Below are 19,040 nucleotides of genomic sequence, written 5' to 3' on the forward strand. Positions count from 1 at the left end.
TCAGTGATTGAAATTAAATGTTGATGTTCCTAATCTCATAATTTGATTATAAGACTTTAGCCTGAATTAATATTATTTCTCCAAAATGTCGTTTGTGGGAGGGGTTACTTTCCTGGCAGAAAGTCAGAGCTGGACAGATGTTTTCAATGTCTGATATTTTAATTAATTAGATTTTTTTCCTTTCCGTATGAATTAATTCAGTAGTAAGGCTCTTAAAAACCAAAATAAGCCTCTTCAGGTCCTGGCGTAACCTCGTCTGCTCAGCTGTAGCATTTTCTGACACACTTTATTCATATTCTAATGCGCTTCTGCTGTATGGAGAGGTCATTGTTGTGGTTTTGGAGAGAGAGCCCAGGTTGTGTTTTGTACCGGGTTTGATATTGTCAGTCTCTGGCAGGACCGCAATCTCCAAAGACAAAAGATGTTTGATCGAGGTTGCATTAGCATGTGTTTAGCACGAACAGCATTGCATTCTAGCCGGACACGCTGGAAACTTGCCAGTCTGTGTAAATATGTACATGGAAAATGAACGGGTTACGAGTGATGGCCGGGAACATGGACCCGAGAGGCAGAGGATCTTTGATTTAATATTTTACTAAGGAACATCTAGGACAACAGACAAGAGATTTGTATACAGTTCGGTTTTAAGATGCTTACAAAGAAATGCAATCTGTGTCAACGCAGGAATAAACAATAGGATTTTAGTCTAAATCACAGTTGTGAAACGAAGGTCTAAACATCGCTTAAAGGGACACTATATATATATATATATATATATATATATATATATTTGTTTTAAAATATGCTCTCACTCTGGTGTAATAATAAAGGACTTTCCTGCCGTACCATGGCCGCAGCAGGTGCAATGATATTACGCAGCAGCCGAAAATAATCCCCTGCCATTGAAAGTTACTAGGGGGACTATTTTTGGCTGCTGCATAATATTATTATGCCATTGTTTTTGTTGTTGGAAAGTATTTGCTACTGCAAAACCCACAATAATTAAAAAATATTTTAATATAAACTCACATATATGGTCCACTGTTTTAATTTACTTACGTTAAATGACAAACACGTTGTTATGGATGTATTTCATTATCCGGTGCCGTGATGAAGACAGAAATATTATGACAGTGCCTGTAAAAATATAGTTTTAAAAATCTTTTTATATTAAAGATAATAGCAGAGTTCACACAACAACTTCAACGATAGCGATTTTGCCACATGCAGCCAATCAAATCTATTTGAACTTGAAGTGCACGTGCACTTAAAATGCAGTAGAAAAACTCATTCATTTCTGAGGTCTAAAACATAAAATTACCTCAGGTATCCAGCGCTGATGCAGTTGCTGTGAAATTCATACTTAATGCTTTTTCTACCACACTGACTATGCCAAAAGGTAAGATATTATTACACAAACTTTTGATAGAGATCAGATGCAGAGCGATCTTTAAAACATACGGAGTTCTTTCTCTTTCACGTGAGACGCTATTTCCGGGTTGTATAGGTTGCGGAAGTGGATAATAAGGAAGCCACCTGCTGGATAATAGCGGTATTGCGGAAAGCGGAATTCTCGTCATTAGCAGGGAAGCGTTTTCTCTTAATTTATGAGTTATCTCGTCAATGGCGGCGAAAGAGTTAAGGAATGTTTGTACACTGTAAAAAGTGAAAGTTGCTGTACTTAAAAAAATTGGCAACACCTAAAAAAATATGTTTTATTAACTTAAATTTTAGGTAAAAAAAACATTTAAAAAAATTACTTCAATTGGTAACACCTAAAATATTTTTACATTTTCAACTTTAATTTAACCTAAAGTAAGAACATTTAAAGGCGGGGTGCGCGATTTCTGAAAAACGCTTTGGAAAAGGGAGTCAGGCCGACTACCTAAACACACTTGTAGCCAATCAGCAGTAAGGTGAAACTACATTCATTGTTTAGTTACGCGAAATGCAGCGAGTTGAGGACATCTGCTGGTTTCCCGCTGTGTAAATGCAACAAGAACAGCATATTTACATATTCAGTGACATGTAAACAACTGCAAAAAAGTTTTTATTACAAGAAATATCCAGTATTAGGTAATGCGGCGCTCGTTGAGCGAATTAGCATGAAGTTATCATTATGATGTGGTCACTAATATATTTATCGTTATATTTATCGTTATAATGTCCCTTAAAGGTTTTATACACTGCTGGCGTGTTATCTGAGCTGTTTCTGAATGAAGGCAGACTGCTGACAGCGAGTCGTGTTGGCAGAGTTCACGTAAAACTTCCTAATGTCAAGTTTAAAACAAATTTGTGTTAAAGGTGCATGACTAAAACACACACGCACTTCAGGTAGTGCGGTATAAATGCGATTAAAGCGTTTACATGGACGCACACTGCGATTATAAACGGCGTACGCCACCTCTTTTAATGCGATACTTACTGCGATTATGAGCTTAATCGCATTATTTTTATCGAAGCATTGCGTTTACATGAGGTAAAGTATAATCACAGTATTGCCAAAATCCCATTATAATCGCATTATTAGGGTGCATGTAAATGTGGTCATTGTCAGTTTCACTACGCTCTGAAATATGCTGGGTTATTTTTAACCCAATGATGAGTATTTCTGGCAATCTGTAATACCACTATTATCCACCACGTGGTGCTCTTCCACAACTTATAGAACCTGGTAGTATCACCCTAGGGTAAACATCTGTATGTCCATGTATGTTTTGAGGATCGCTCTGAATCTGATCTCTATCAAAAGTCCTTCACAAAAACGCAATTATCTCAGCTTTTTGCTCAAAATTTTGTGTTTTTGTATAAACCTATCCATATCTGAGAGGTGATAAAAGACAACAAATGAAGATAGGATGAATTTTTTTTTAAAAGCGGAGCGTCTGTTCTTTCATTTGATAAAATAGTTTTTCTGTAAGGCATTAAAGGGCCATGGCATGAAAATCTGAATTTTTCTACGTTTAAGTGCTATGATTGGGTCCCCAGTGCTTCTATCAACCTAGAAAATGTGAAAAAGATCAACCCAGTAACTTACTTTTGGTAAACCATTTTCTACAAGCACATAAAAAAATAGGTCGTTGAAATGTGGCTCTCCTTGTGATGTCATAAGGAGCTCTTATTATAATAATACCACCCCTTAATCTGCACTATCCAACCAGCACTTCCATTTAAGTTTTTTACTGCGCATCATTTTGGTCAATCTATCAATCAGACTAAGAAATTGACATTTTCTTATTTTATTTTAAGCAATTGGAAATCTGAGGAGGCCAAGGCCCACCCAGGCCCCCTCGTGGCTACGCTCCTGCATGGTGATCAGTGTTTGAATTTCATCAGCTCATTTGCATTTTAAAGGACACACTCAAAACGGCACATTTTTGCACACACCTACAAAGTGGCAATTTTAACATGCTATAATAAATTATCTATATGGTATTTTGAGCTAAAACTTCACATATGTGCTCTGGGGACACCAAAGATTTATTTGACATCTTAAAAAAGTCTTGTGCCATGGCCCCTTTATACTAAAACCGTCAAAAAAAAAACCGCTGACGGGGAAAGAGTTAAGCATGCTTCCAAGCATATTTGATCATCACTTCAACAGTTGCACGATATAAATGTCAATGTTTAAGTTAGATGAATGCTGATTTATGAAAATAAACACCACCGTCTTTAATCATATTTTCATTGTGTCTTTGCTGCGTCTGTGTTGGTTTCAGTCACACTTGATTCTGAGGAACTACTATGTTTGGCGAAAGAGTAATATTTGTACTAATACAATTACAACTTATTTGTGTTTTTTTATGAAATCCTGGAACGTTATGCATGTGAAGTAACCGTTTTATAAATGCAATAAGCCCCGCAAAGCAGTGGGGTTACAGTGCATTTTATAATGCCTAACAACGCCCCTTAGCTGTTTTAAAATGCATTGGTAACCCACTGCTTCTTGGGGCTTATTGCTTTAATATAGATCAAAAAACACTTTTTCTACCAGGCTCTAAACACATTTATTACTATGTAAAGTTGTGCATTTTACTATGGGGGTCTATGGGAATTGACTCCCTATTGGAGTCAGTCTCTTTGCAGTTTAAGTCACTTCCGTGTTGGCTTGACGACAGACTGGAAAGTTGCCTCTTGGTTAAAACAACCCAGCATATGTTAAATTACAACCCAAGGGGCTGGGCTCATACCGTTTTGACCCTACGCTGGGTTGAAAATAACCCAGCATTTTTAGAGTGTATGTATACATTTTCAGAAATAGCATCTCATTGCAATCCCACCAATCAGTAAGCGGAAAAGTTGTAAACAGCCATGCCCCTTCCCAGCATCCTTAAATGCATCCCCACTCTGTTTAGTCTTAGGTTGGAGCCTCTACTTTGTGGAAAGATAAACAAACCTTTGTCTGACCGTGTCTGTCTCTCTCTTTCTCTCTCTCTCTTTCTCTCTCTCTCTCTCTCTGTGTAGTGATTGCATTGTGGTAGAGAGAACCAATCTGCATAATTGGAGTGTGAATGTGGGCTGTATGTGTGCCGTAAAGGGCACTTGGACGGATCTTAATGTGCTTTTAAATGTGCAGTAATTGTGAAGTGCTGAGTTTTGGAGGATGGAGATGAGGATCTTCATTTTTTCCTGTGACTCACCGCTGATCTTAAAGCGTCCACAGGCACACACAGCACACCTCTCCTGTTCGGCTATTGTCTGCTCTAACGCCTCGCTTTCAGACTTTAAGTGTCATCTCCTATCTATTCAAATGTTCTCACAACAATCGAATCACAGATGCGGTTCATATGAGATTATATAAGGACGAGATAGAGAGAGAGATAGAGAGAGATGAATGAGATTATAATGTACTGGCCAGGGGATCTTCATTGTGTCTGTGCATATATTTTGTTTTCGTTCGTGATCAATATACAGTAGAGACACACCGTTCTAAGCAGGAGAACATCTGCTCTTGAGCTTTTTGAAAACTTCTTAACATAAGAGACAAAGGGTGCAAGTGAGATCCATTTGCTGACCATTAGGGTTATGCGGTATAGACGGTTTCAGGGGCAACAAGATACATAACCGGCTTTTGTGGCCCAAACTCAGGGCCGGCATCAAGGGGGGCCATTCGCGGGCAGTGCCCCCCCCAAACAGGTTATTGTGCCCCCCCTACAAAGTTTTTTATTAATTTAATATATATCAAGAATAATTAAAAATATAGCTGCAAGCAGCGATACCGGGGTCAAGCCAAACATGGCAAAAATAATTCATACGTGATGACTGTCATGATTTAAGATCTAAGTTTACATTAGTTTTAGGAAAAAAATAGCAATTTTTTGTATCTTGTGACCACTAGGAGGCACTGTGCCGAAACAAGAGATGGTGCCTCAGGCCATGATTGTGATGACACATACCAAATTTAGTGTAAATACGATAAAGCGATACGGAGATATAGCCTAAAATGACTTGACCACTAGGGGGCACTGACCAAAACAATAGATGGTGACTCAGGTCATGATTGTGATGACACCCACCAAATTTGGTGTAAATGCGATAAAGAGATGCAGAGATATAGCTTCAAATCTCTTGACCACTAGGGGGCGCCGAAAAGTTTACAAGCCCTCTCAGAACATGTTGCTGATGAACCATACCAAGTTTCATAACAATACGCAATTGCGTTTTTGAAATACTTGAACTTAAAGAAAATATTCAAAATGGCCGAAACACAAAATGGCCGACTGAAAACCATTTGGTATCGTTTGACTCGGCATGCCTCACATAATCTAACAAGACTAATCTCATAATTTTACATTCAATTTTGAAGTAGTTATAAGCAAAAATAGACATTTTTTATATCTCATGACCAGTAGGGGGCAGTGTGACGAAACGGTGCATTCACCCTCAGGACATCACTGTTATGACATATACCAAGTCTCATATCAATACGCAAAAGTTTTGCGAAGATACAGTCTCAAACACATTTTGGCGTGCTCGCCCTCGCATTCTTTGATGCGTTATACGACAACGGATAGGTCTACCGAAAAGCTTTTGATAACTTTTTGTCTGGAGTGTCTCTAGATGATGCATACCAAAAATCAAGCCAATCACACGAGCGCTCTAGGAGGAGTTCGAAAAAGTAGGTGTTCAATATAATTCAAAATGGCCGACAGGAAGTAGGTTTGACTCAGACATATTTGGTACAGTCGGACTCAGCATGAGCCAAGGAATCAATAGAGTGAAGTCTTATGTCATAGTGGCAATTTAATCAAATGATATAAAGATTTTAAACAATTTCTTTACATATCCTGACCACTAGGTGGCGCTGTCCTAAAGATTTATAGGTGCGCTCAGAACATGTCACTGATGAACCATGCCAAATTTCGTAGCGATACGCCATTCTGTTTGTGAAATACTGAACTTAATGAGAAAATTCAAAATGGCCGACACCCAAAATGGCCGACCGAAAACGGTTTGGTATCGTTTGACTCGGCATGCGTCAAGGAACCTAACAAGACCTCCTTCATGATTTTAGACTCAAGTTTGAAGTAGTTATAAGCGAAAATAGGCATTTTTCGAATCTCGTGACCACTAGGTGGCGCTGTGACGAAACGTTGCAGGCACCCTCAGGTCATGACTGTTATGACATATACCAAGTTTCGTGTCGATACACTAAAGTTTTGCGAAGATACGGCCTCACGTCCGTTTTGGCGTGCTCGCCGCCATATATGTTGTCAATTTATATGAGAACGCATTGGTCTATCAAAAAGCTTTTGATAACTTTTTGTCTGGGGTGTCTCTAGATGCTACATACCAAAGGACATGCAAATCAGACAAACGGTCTAGGAGGAGTTCGAAAAAGTAGGTTTTACGGAAAATTCAAAATGGCGGAAAGATGTGCATGACACAAATGACATCAATGTGTGCAATTGAATCATCATGAGCCAAGGATTCAGATGAAACAAGAATTTTGATTCTAGGACTCACGGGTCAGAAGTTATTAGCATGAACATAAGTGGACGTTTGGACTGTTGGTGGCGCTAGAGAGTTTGAGCTAGACACACCAAATTTGCTATAGTTACTTCTAAGACTGTCCTGTACATGTGTGCCAAATTTCATAACTTTCCTATGTACGGTTCTATGGGCTGCCATTGACTTCAATGGCGGAAGAGGAAGAATAATAATAATAATAATAATAAGAAAACTAACAATAAATATAGCTGCAAGCAGCAATGCCGGGGTCAAGCCGAAAAGGGTACAAAAGGATGTAAAATTGAGATTGGATAAGCAGATTGAAGAACCTAAGTAAACCTAATAATTTTAGATGAAAACACAAAAAAGTTATCAACAAAAATAATCTAAGTTCTTGTCTACTACAATCGTCCTTCTGTTATTGACAGTCATGAAACATTAGAGCACTGAAGGACATGTGAGTGGTGTTTGCAGTGGCAAAACATGGGTCACATCATGTTACAACAAGTTTAATAACTCAAAAGAGACCATCCCCGTGTCTCTACGATGTTTTGATGCTGAGATATAGCTTTTGCAAAAACGGTCGATAAGGTATTCTCAATGGTTGCTAGGGAGTAACTTGGCAACCACCAGTGATTATAGTCAAAGCCATGAAAGGAATAATCCATGATGACTCATGGTTTTAGATGTGTTGTTGCAGTAGTTTTAGGCAAAAATACTATATTCTATCTCAAAACCAGTAGGTGGCGCAATGAAAAAATTGTGCATGCAACATCAGGTCATGATTGTGTTACATCTAGCTAGTTTTATGACAATACACTTTAGTTTAGTTAAGAAACAGTTGTATGACCATAAGGCTGGCTTGTTATCAAAGGTTTTGTTCAATTATAAGGCCATCTAGTGGTGCAAGCACACAATTTTTTTTGTGTTGCCTCAGAGTGTGCTCATGCATCAGCGTAGCAAATCTGGTGAAAAAATATATTTTCGTTACGAAGTTACAACCATTTATGTGTAAAAAACACAAAATTTGAATGTAATTTTTCGTTTTTTGCAATTTTCGGCAATTTCTGATGAAAATTTTAATATAACGCCAATAGAACTTTTTGTTCAGAAGGTAAGGTTAGTTTCTTCCTATGGTGTTTTCGAGACGATCGGAATAACGCTCGCGGAGATATTCACGCGTGTTTTTTAAGCGCTATTTTGCTGCCCAGGGTTAACCGTAAGGCGAAATCTGGCATGTTTGGTATCGTTGGACTCGGCAACTATTCAGAACTCCAAAGAAACAAGTCCTGTGAAAATACGTCAATCGGAGCCAAAGTTATAGGTGTATAAAACATTTCTCTGGCCACTAGGTGGCGCTGCAACGAAACTGTGCATGCACCCTCGGTTCCTGACTGGCATCAGAAGTACCAAGTGTCGTGTCAATAGGCCTAAGTTTGACGAAGATACAGCCTAAAATCAGTTTTTTTGCGCTCTACGTAAAATTTGTTAAGGCGGTATACGACAACGGATTGCTGTATCGAAATTCTTTTGATAACTTTTTGCCATGAGTGTCTCAAGATGATACATACAAATTTTCGTGGCAATCGGAGAAAAGCCCTAGGACGAGTTCGAAAAAGTAGGTTTTACGAATAATTCAAAATGGCGGAACAATTTTTATGACGGAAAATAACGACATAGGGTCCAATCGAATCGTCTTGAGCCAAGGAATCAGAGGAAGTAAGAATTTTGTTTCTAGGGCTTACGGATCAGAAGTTATAAGCAAAAACATAAGTGCAACTTTGGACTGTTGGTGGCGCTAGTGGGTTAGACATAGAGACTCCAAATTTGCTGTGGGGACACATTGGACTGTCCTTTATCAGTGTGCCAAATTTCATAACTTTCCTACGTACGGTTCTATGGGCTGCCATAGACCGCAATGGCGGAAGAAGAATAACTAATAATAAATATAGCTGCAAGCAGCGATACCGGGGTCAAGCCAAACATGGCAAAAAATGATTCATACGTGATGACTGTCATGATTTAAGATCTAAGTTTGCATTAGTTTTATGAAAAAAAAAGCAATTTTTTGTATCTTGAGACCACTAGGTGGCGCGGTGCAGAAACAATAGATGGTGCCTCAGGTCATGACTGTGATGACACATACCAAATTTAGTGTAAATATGATAAAGCAATACAGAGATATAGCCTTAAATGACTTGACCACTAGGGGGCACTAACCAAACAATAAATTGTGACTCAGGTCTTGATTGTGATGACACCCACCAAATTTGGTGTAAATACAATAAAGAGATGCAGAGATATAGCCTTAAATGACTTGACCACTAGGGGGCACTAACCAAACAATAAATTGTGACTCAGGTCTTGATTGTGATGACACCCACCAAATTTGGTGTAAATACAATAAAGAGATGCAGAGATATAGCCTTAAATGACTTGACCACTAGGGGGCACTGACCAAAAAATAAATTGTGACTCAGGTCTTGATTGTGATGACACCCACCAAATTTGGTGTAAATACGATAAAGAGATGCAGAGATATAGCTTCAAATCTCTTGACCACTAGGGGGCACCGAAAAGTTTACAAGTCCTCCCAGAACATGTTGCTGATGAACCATACCAAGTTTCATAACAATACACAGTTGCGTTTCTGAAATACTTGAACTTAAAGAAAAATTTAAAATGGCCGACACACAAAATGGCCGACCAAAAACCATTTGGTATCGTTTGACACGCCATGCCTCACGAAATCTAACAAGACCAGTCTCATAATTTTACATTCAAATTTGCAGTAGTTATAAGCAAAAATAGACATTTTTTATATCTCGTGACCAGTAGGGGGCAGTGTGACGAAATGGTGCATGCACCCTCAGGTCATCACTGTTATGACATATACCAAGTCTCATATTAATACGCAAAAGTTTTGCGAAGATACAGGCTCAAACACATTTTGGCGTGCTCGCCCTCGCATTCTTTGATGCGTTATACGACAACAAATAGGTCTACCGAAAAGCTTTTGATAACTTTTTGTCTAGAGTGTCTCTAGATGATGCATACCAAAAATCAAGCCAATCACACGGGCGCTTTAGGAGGAGTTCGAAAAAGTAGGTGTTCAATATAATTCAAAATGGCCGACAGGAAGTAGGTTTGACTCATACATATTTGATACCGTCGGACTCAGCATGAGCCAAGGAATCAATAGAGTGAAGTCTTATGTCATAGTGGCAATTTAATTAAATGATATAAAGATTTTAAACAATTTATTTACATATCCTGACCACTAGGTGGCGCCGTCCTAAAGATTTATAGGTGCGCTCAGAACATGTCACCGATGAACCATGCCAAATTTCGTAGCGATACGCCATTCGGTTTGTGAAATACTGAACTTAATGAGAAAATTCAAAATGGCCGACACCCAAAATGGCCGACCAAAAACGGTTTGGTATCGTTTGACTCGGCATGCCTCAAGGAATCTAACAAGACCTCCTTCATGATTTTAGACTCAAGTTTGAAGTAGTTATAAGCGAAAATAGGCATTTTTCGAATCTCGTGACCACTAGGTGGCGCTGTGACGAAACGTTGCAGGCACCCTCAGGTCATGACTGTTATGACATATACCAAGTTTCGTGTCGATACACAAAAGTTTTGCGAAGATACGGCCTCACGTCCGTTTTGGCGTGCTCGCCGCCATATATGTTGTCAATTTATATGAGAACGCATTGGTCTATCAAAAAGCTTTTGATAACTTTTTATCTTGGGTGTCTCTAGATGCTACATACCAAAGGACATGCAAATCGGACAAACGGTCTAGGAGGAGTTCGAAAAAGTAGGTTTTACGAAAAATTCAAAATGGCGGAAAGATGTGCATGACACAAATGACATCAATGTGTGCAATTGAATCATCATGAGCCAAGGATTCAGAGGAAACAAGAATTTAGTTTCTAGGTCTCACGGGTCAGAAGTTGTGAGCATGAACATTAGTGGATTTTTGGACTGTTGGTGGCGCTAGAGGGTTTGAGTCAGACACACCAATGTTGCTATAGTAACTTCTGAGACTGTCCTCTACATGTGTGCCAAATTTCATAACTTTCCTATGTACGGTTCTATGGGCTGTCATTGACTTCAATGGCGGAAGAGGAAGAATAATAATAATAATAATAAATATAGCTGCAAGCAGCAATGCCGGGGTCAAGCCGAAAAGGGCACAGAAGGATGTAAAGTTGCGTTTGGATAAGCAGACTAAAGAACCTAGGGAAACCTTATGATTTCAGATGAAAAAACGCAAAAGTAATCAACAAAAATAATCTATGTTCTTGTCTACTGCAATCGTCCTTCTGTTATTGACAATCATGGAACATTAGAGCACTGAAAGACATGTATGTGATGTTTGCAGTGGCAAAACATGGGTCACAACATGTTACAGCAAGTTAAATGAGTCAAAAGAGACCATCCCCATGTCTCTACGCTGTTCTGATGCAGAGAAAAAGCTGTTGCAAAAACAGTTGATAAGGTATTCTCATTGGTTGCTAGACAGTAAATTGACATCCACCAGTGATTATAATCCAAGCCATGAAATGAATAATCCATGATGATTTATTAGGGTTTCGAGCACGAAGTGCTGAAAACCTATTGTATTTGTCTGTTTTATTATTATTAATATTATTTATTATTTTTCCGCCATAAAACGCGTCGCCCAGCACAAACCGTAAGTCGTAGAAACTTGCCACTTGGTCAACTGGTTGTATATCAGCTCGCTACTCAGATACAGTGAATCAGCCAAATCGGCCCATAGGTGGCGCTATAGCAATGCCCGACGCGTTTGGGCTCATAACTCCTAAACCGGACATCATACACTCAAGTGTTTGGTATCATTGTAATCGCTGGCTCCAAACTTAAAAAATGTATATCTCCGATTTCATTTCCGGTATGCAAATTTTTTCGCTAAATTGCATAATATGCATTTCAAGCCAAAATGAACTAGTCCTAGGTTTTTCGCCCGATCGGAATCGTTCCAACGCAGGAGAAATCTGTGGAGTGAGTAGGTAAATAATTATCGAACAGAATTTGAAATTCCGCTTCAGGGTCACTAAGGGGCGCCAAAACTCCATATAGGAAGTAGCCTATCGTCACTGAAATGGCTATAACTCGTGAACGGTTTGAGATATCTTAACGAGGTTTGGTACACATATGTACCAGCTCAGTCCGGAGTCACAGTAAAAAAGATGCGGATTTTGGGAACTAGGTGGCGCTATAACAGGCTTGAGCTCGGGAATGGCTATTACTACACAACCGTTAGCCCGATACACTTAATATTTGGTATGGTGTGTCTTTGTGCAATGTACCATGAGGGTCTAGAAGGACATTGGCGTATCTTCAAAAACATGGCCGTCGTCGGCCAATGAAGGTTGAGGACTGATTTGACAGGGTTAACGGAGGTCGATCGGAACGAAACGCATTCTGATTCTTTGTGTACTGCTCCTGAAGGCCTGTAAGAATTATGGTGTCATTTGGCCACTAGGGGGCGTAATACCGTATTTCGGTGCCTGTATCACGTGACGTTTGACGTACACAAACAAACATGACATCATATGATAGATAGGCTCATGACGAAAAACTTTGCCTCTGGAAGCGTTGCTGTCAATCAAACGGTTCGTGAGTTATTGGGGATAACGTTCAAACCTACTTTTGCGAACTAGTCCTTGGTTTTTCGCCCGATCTGAACCTAACCAAGGCTGATAGATTCCGTGGAGTGTGACTATAAATAATTATCAAAAAAAAATTGAAATTTACATTCAATCACGCAAGGAGTGGCCAAAAACCGAACTGGGCGGAGCTTAAAACATTAAAACGGCCATAACTCGAGAGTCGTTTGAGATATCATCACGGGGCTTGAATCATATTTGTAGGCCATCGGTCTAAGGCCGTGATATAAAAAGCTCGCCGATCGGACACTAGATGGCGCTATAACGGGGAAAATGGCACTAAATACTGTGATTATGCAATGGTTACAACTTTCACGCCTATAATTTTATCTGTGGGTAAGAGATTTTCATGGGAGTTGTTTTTTTATCATCCTGAATTGTTTCCAAGTCCTACGATACCAAACATACCAGGTTTTGCCTTATGGTTAGTCCTGCACTGCAAAAACTGTGCTTACAAAACATGCGTGAATAACTCAGCGAGGGTTATTCCGATCGACTCGAAAACACCATAGGAAGAAATTAACTTTACCTTTTGAACAAAAAACTCTATTGGCGTTATGTTAAAATTTCCGTCAGAAATGGCCGAAAATTGCAAAAAACGAAAAATTACATTCATTTTTTGTGTTTTCTACACATAAATGCTTATAACTCTGCAACGAAATGACATTTTTTCACCAAATTTGATACGCTGATGTCTGAGCAGAGTCCGAGGCAATACAAAAAAAATGGTATGCCTGCACCACTAGTTGGCCTCATAATTGAACAAAACCTTTGACATTGAGTAAGCCCAATGGTCATACAACTGTTGACTGGTGACAACTGTACTAAACTAAAGTGAATAGCCGTGATTCTAGCTACAAGTAACACAGTCATGACCTGAGGTTGCATGCACGAGTCTGTCATAGCGCCACCTAGTGGTTATTTGTTTTTTTCACTTAAAAATACTGCAAAATTACATCTAAAATCATGAGTCATCATGGATTATGTCTTTCATGGCTTTGAGTATAATCATTGGTGGATTGCAATTCACTCCCTAGCAACCGATGAGAATACCCTAGCAACCATTTACAAGAGCTGTATCTCTGTATCAGAACATCGTAGAGACATGGGGTTCGGCTCTTTTGACTCATTAACACTATTTTAACATTTTGTGACCCAAGTTTTGCCACTGCAAGCACCACTTTCACTGAATGATAACACCTTTTTTGCTGACAACTTAGAACACGTGTGTCTGGTAGCTGCGAATGACTTCACATTAAGGACGTGACATGTTTGTCCTATAGGTGCACGTGTGTTTAAGCATACATAGTCTGTACCGTTTCTGACCACCTCTTTTGTTTTTGTGGATGCTGGATCAGCCTGGTCGACGATGTCTGACGTATTTGACGTGCTTTAATGCTCGAAACCCGGTAAATGCTGCTTGCAGCTTTAATGGTTTTAGATGTGTTTGTTGCAGGCAAAAATTACCATTTTCTATCTCAAAACCACTAGGTGGCGCTGTGACAAAATTGTGCATGCAACTTCAGGTCATGATTACGTTACATTGAGCTAGTTTTATGTCTATACACTTTAGTTTAGTGAAGAAACAGTTGTATGACCATAGGGCTGGCTTGATATCACAGGTTTTGTTCAATTATAACGCCAACTAGTGGTGCAAGCAAGCAATTTTTTTTGTGTAGCCTCAGACTGTGGTCGTACATCAGCGTATCAAATCTGGTGAAAAAATCTATTTTCATTGCGAAGTTATAACCATTTATGTGTAAAAAATACAAAATTTAAAGGTAATTTTTCGTTTTTTGCATTTTTCTGCCATTTCTGATGAAAATTTTAATATAACGCCAATAGAACTTTTTGTTCAGAAGGTAAGGTTAGTTTCTTCCTATGGTGTTTTTGAGTCGATCAGAATTACGCTCGCGGAGATATTCGCGCGTGTTTTTTAAGCGCTATTTTGCTGCGCAGGGTTAACCGTAAGGCGAATTCTGGCAAGTTTGGTATCGTTGGACTCGGCAACTATTCAAAACTCCAAGGAAACAAGTCCAGTGACAATACATTGACCGCAGCCAAAGTTATAGGCGTGTAATACATTATTCTGACCACTAGGTGGCGCTGCGACGAAACTGTGCATACACCCTCAGTTCCTGACTGGCATCACAAGTACCAAGTGTCATGTCAATAGGCCTAAGTTTGACGAAGATACAGCCTAAAATCAGTTTTTTTGCACTCTACGTAAAATTTGTTAAGGCGGTATACGACAACGGATTGGTGTATTGAAATTCTTTTGATAACTTTTTGCCATGAGTGTCTCTAGATGCTACGTGCCGATTTTCGTGGCAATCGGACAAAAGCTCTAGGACAAGTTCGAAAAAGTAGGTTTTACGAATAATTCAAAATAGTGGAAACATTTTCATGACGGAAAATGACGTCATAGGGTCCTTTCGAATCGTCTTGAGCCAAGGAATCAGAGGAAACGAAAATTGTGTTTCTAGGACATACGGACCAGAAGTTATAAGCAAAAACATAAGTGCAACTTTGGACTGTTGGTGGCGCTAGCGGGTTAGACATAGAGACTCCAAATTTGCTGTGGGGACACACTGGAGTGTCCTTTATCAGTGTGCCAAATTTCATAACTTTCCTACGTACGGTTCTATGGGCTGCCATAGACCGCAATGGCGGAAGAAGAATAACTAATAATAATTGTAAAAAGAAAACTAACAAATACAATAGGGGTCTTCGCCCCTTCAGGGCTTGACCCCTAATAAGAAAACTAACAATAACAATAGGGTTCTACGCCCCTTCGGGGCTTGACCCCTAATAATAATTATTATAAAAAGAAAACTAACAAATACAATAGGGTTCTACGCCCCTTCGGGGCTTGACCCCTAACAATAGGGTTCTACGCCCCTTCGGGGCTTGACCCCTAATAAATTAAACATTGAATGTTTCATGACTTGTAATGTAATCAAATGAGGAAAATATAGCTGATAAATGTTTTCTTTAATTAAAATAGACCAGTTTCTCTGATTGGATGTGTTGCCGCGTCTCACCCGTCTTACGTCTTTAGCATATTTGTGACTTGATACTAGCAACGTGTTTTTTCGCGGCATTTTATGGATCGTGTAAAATATGGATATTAGAACATTTAGAACGAACCAGCACCGCCTGCTTCATCTGACTTCATGCAAACACAGACTGGCTCAAACTCGGAGATTAGAGGTCGAGGTGGAATTTACAAATCTACAGGACACTGTTTTAAGGAAGTTTAATGTTGGTACACGCCGTCTTCAGCTATTTTAAAGGTAAGTTAGCGTTGTTTTAAATAACGTAAGCTTAAATGTGAAGTGTGGCTATAGACCGTTAACAGCATTACGACGTGATTATGGTAAAGCGGCTTTTAAAGCTAGGACGCGTTGTGCGCTGCGCTATGAAACCCATTCATTTGGTTTGTGCCACGCAAGAGCGGTTTGTTGTTGCGTCGAGCAAAGCGCTCACGCCACGGTCGAAGTTCAATAGTTTTGCGCATAGTTTGTGGTCTTTTGCACTTTATATGGGAAATGAGCTGACAGTCTGTGCTAGTTGTATGAGTGTGTGCTTGCACTGTATTTGTTGTTTTAATGTCTTGTTTTTGCAAGTTATTGTTGCTATTGCGTGCCCCCCGTTGGAAGCCAAATGGCCCCCTGTTAGTTATGGTCTGGCGCCGGCTCTCCGGTATAAAGAATCAATAATAGAGTCCCTCTAGAGTTGATTATTTCTGATGTAAATTACATTTGTTTATTTGTTGCATATCAACTATCACACTGATTACTGATTTACAGTGTAAATTAATTTATAAAATATTACTGATACTTACATTTTTGTCTGGCTGCCAAACTGTCTCTTCGCACATCGGGAATCGTCTCCCCTTGTCATTACAATAGCGCCCAAACCAAACATTTTTATTTTTGACAAGGTATTTGTTCCAGAGGTCAGTTTAGCTACTAACCAGACCAATAAACAAACACAGGCCAAGAATTGACGTCGGCCCACGTGCGTAACCTTGAAACCGTCTATACCACAAGTAACACAATACCAAAGTTATAAAATATTGTGTTTTAGAGGTTCTAGATTTGAATTGAGAAGATCAGAGGAATTATTTGAATTTTAAAGTCGGCCATCTTGAAAGGACTCTGGGAAAAAACATATGTTGAACATGACAGTCGTGGCATAGAAGCGATGGTGTAATTCACAGGGGTCAATCTTGTTTCAAATATGCTTCTGGGTCGTCTGCGTCGACGTGCAAACACACACGCATATCGCTGGTAGGCAGTATCCACGCGTGTAACCACAGTAGCAGCGCGACCGTCAAGGAAGAAGAAGCTTGGCAAGTTTAACCCACAAACGAAGAAGAAACAGCAGCTTGTTTTGTGTGTTTTGAGAAGACTAGCAGTGATGGAAATAAATAAACAGCGACTTTTGATGCAGTTTGAGTTAAATCACTCCTCAACTTGGCCCATCTTTGTTCTCACCGTCGCAAACAGAAATACCTATGACACAGTTTTTTTAGCTGACAGGAGGGGTTCTAGTGAACCAATCACAGCGCTTGCAGTCCACGTAGAACTGGCACGCTGTTTAAATTTGGCGAGGTGCACGTCAGGCTACGTAGAGCTATGCAGAGGCTACGGATAACCTACGGTGTAGACATTACGCGTGACTATAAATTGGACTTTAAGTCAAGCGCTATATAAATGTAATGAATTATTAATTATTATATAAATAAATGACCAGTCCAATTAAAGGCACAAAATTTAAGATTTTTGCATTAAAAAATCTAAAAACTACTAGCACATTGATATATATTTGGTTCACATGTGTGTTTATATTATCCCAAATGTTTTCAATAATGTCTGAATATAGAGAATTTGCAGAATAAAAAAGCGTTTCACTTCACGTTCCATAGGTGTGTTTTACTGAAAGATCGGCGTATGACATCAAAGTATCGTGAGAGTGATTCGCAAACTCTTCCGATAGTTTGATATATTTCGTTCAATCTGAACAATGTTGCAAATAGTGACATCAAGCGCACGTCACTTTGTTGTTGCATCCATCAAGCCACACGATGGGCTTACATTATAATTAGGGATGTGACGATAAATGCCGATTACTACTCTGAATTGCACAGCTATTTCATGTACTACAGCTTTTGATTGCATTTAAAAAAGCAACACTCTGCAAACATATTCATTATACATATTCTTTATCATGAAAATACCTGAAAAGGTTTGAAAAACAGCAATATGAAGCCATTTCCTGGAGTTGCGTGTGTAGTGGTTCTTCTTCTGCGGCGCATATTGAGTTTCTGCACGAGAGCGCCATCTGGCTTTTGTATGTAGCGCCATTTCACCGTAATTCATTGAGAAACATAGCAAGCATCATCAGCCCTAATTTTAATGTAATGGTTATAAAACACTATTTCAATACGTCTTGTTGAATCGATTCCTATTGACATTAAAAGGACATTCCACTTTTTTTGAAAATATGCTTATTTTCCAGTTCCCCTAGAGTTAAACATTTGATTTTTACAGTTTTGGAATCCATTCAGCTGATCTCCGGGTCTGGCGCTAGCACTTTTAGCATAGCTTAGCACAATCCATTGAATCTGATTAGACCATTAGCATTGTGCTAAAAAATAACCAAAGAGTTTTGTAATTTTTCTGTTTAAAACTTGACTCTTCTGTAGTTACATCGTATACTAAGACCGACGGAAAATTAAAAGTTGTGATTTTCTAGGCGGATATGGCTGGGACTATACTCTGAAACTGGCGTAATAATGAAGGACTTTGCTGATGTAACATGGCTGCAGCAGGCGTAGTGATATTACGCACTGCCCGGAAATAGTCCCTTGCTATTTAAAGTAACCAAGGGGACTATTTTCGGGCAGTGCGTAATATCACTACGCCTGTTACAGCCATGTTACATCAGCAAAGTCCACGATTATTACGCCAGAATGAGAATATAGTTCCTAGCCATATCTGCCTAGAAAAGCGCAACTTTAAATTTTCCGTCATCCTTAGTACACAATGTAACTACAGAAGAGTCAAGTTTTAAATAGGAAAAATATCGAAACTCTTTGGTTATTTTTTAGCACGATGCTAATGGTCTAATCCGATTCAATGGATTATGCTAAGCTATGCTAAAAGTGCTAGCGCCAGACCCGGAGATCAGCTGAATGGATTCCAAAACTGTAAAAATCAAATGTTTAATTCTAGGGGAGTTAAACATTTATTAAAAAAAAAAGTGGAGTGTCCCTTTAAAAGTGAAGACTACAACTCCCATTATTCTGTGCTGTTTCACAGCTGCGGCTGTTTCTAAGCGACCTCTAGCGGCGAAAATTACTTATTGTGCCTTTAAAAT

General features: G+C 39.2%; 1 protein-coding gene across 4 annotated transcripts in view; it reads left to right on the plus strand.

Moving 5' to 3' along the window:
- hhat (hedgehog acyltransferase) overlaps nt 1-19,040 on the plus strand; it is a 62,347-nt gene that overhangs the window by 30,834 nt on the left and 12,473 nt on the right. The gene's annotated exons all lie outside the window — the stretch shown is intronic.

This window comes from Misgurnus anguillicaudatus, chromosome 7 (genome assembly GCF_027580225.2).
Source record: "Misgurnus anguillicaudatus chromosome 7, ASM2758022v2, whole genome shotgun sequence".
NCBI classification, from domain to species: Eukaryota; Metazoa; Chordata; class Actinopteri; order Cypriniformes; family Cobitidae; genus Misgurnus; species Misgurnus anguillicaudatus.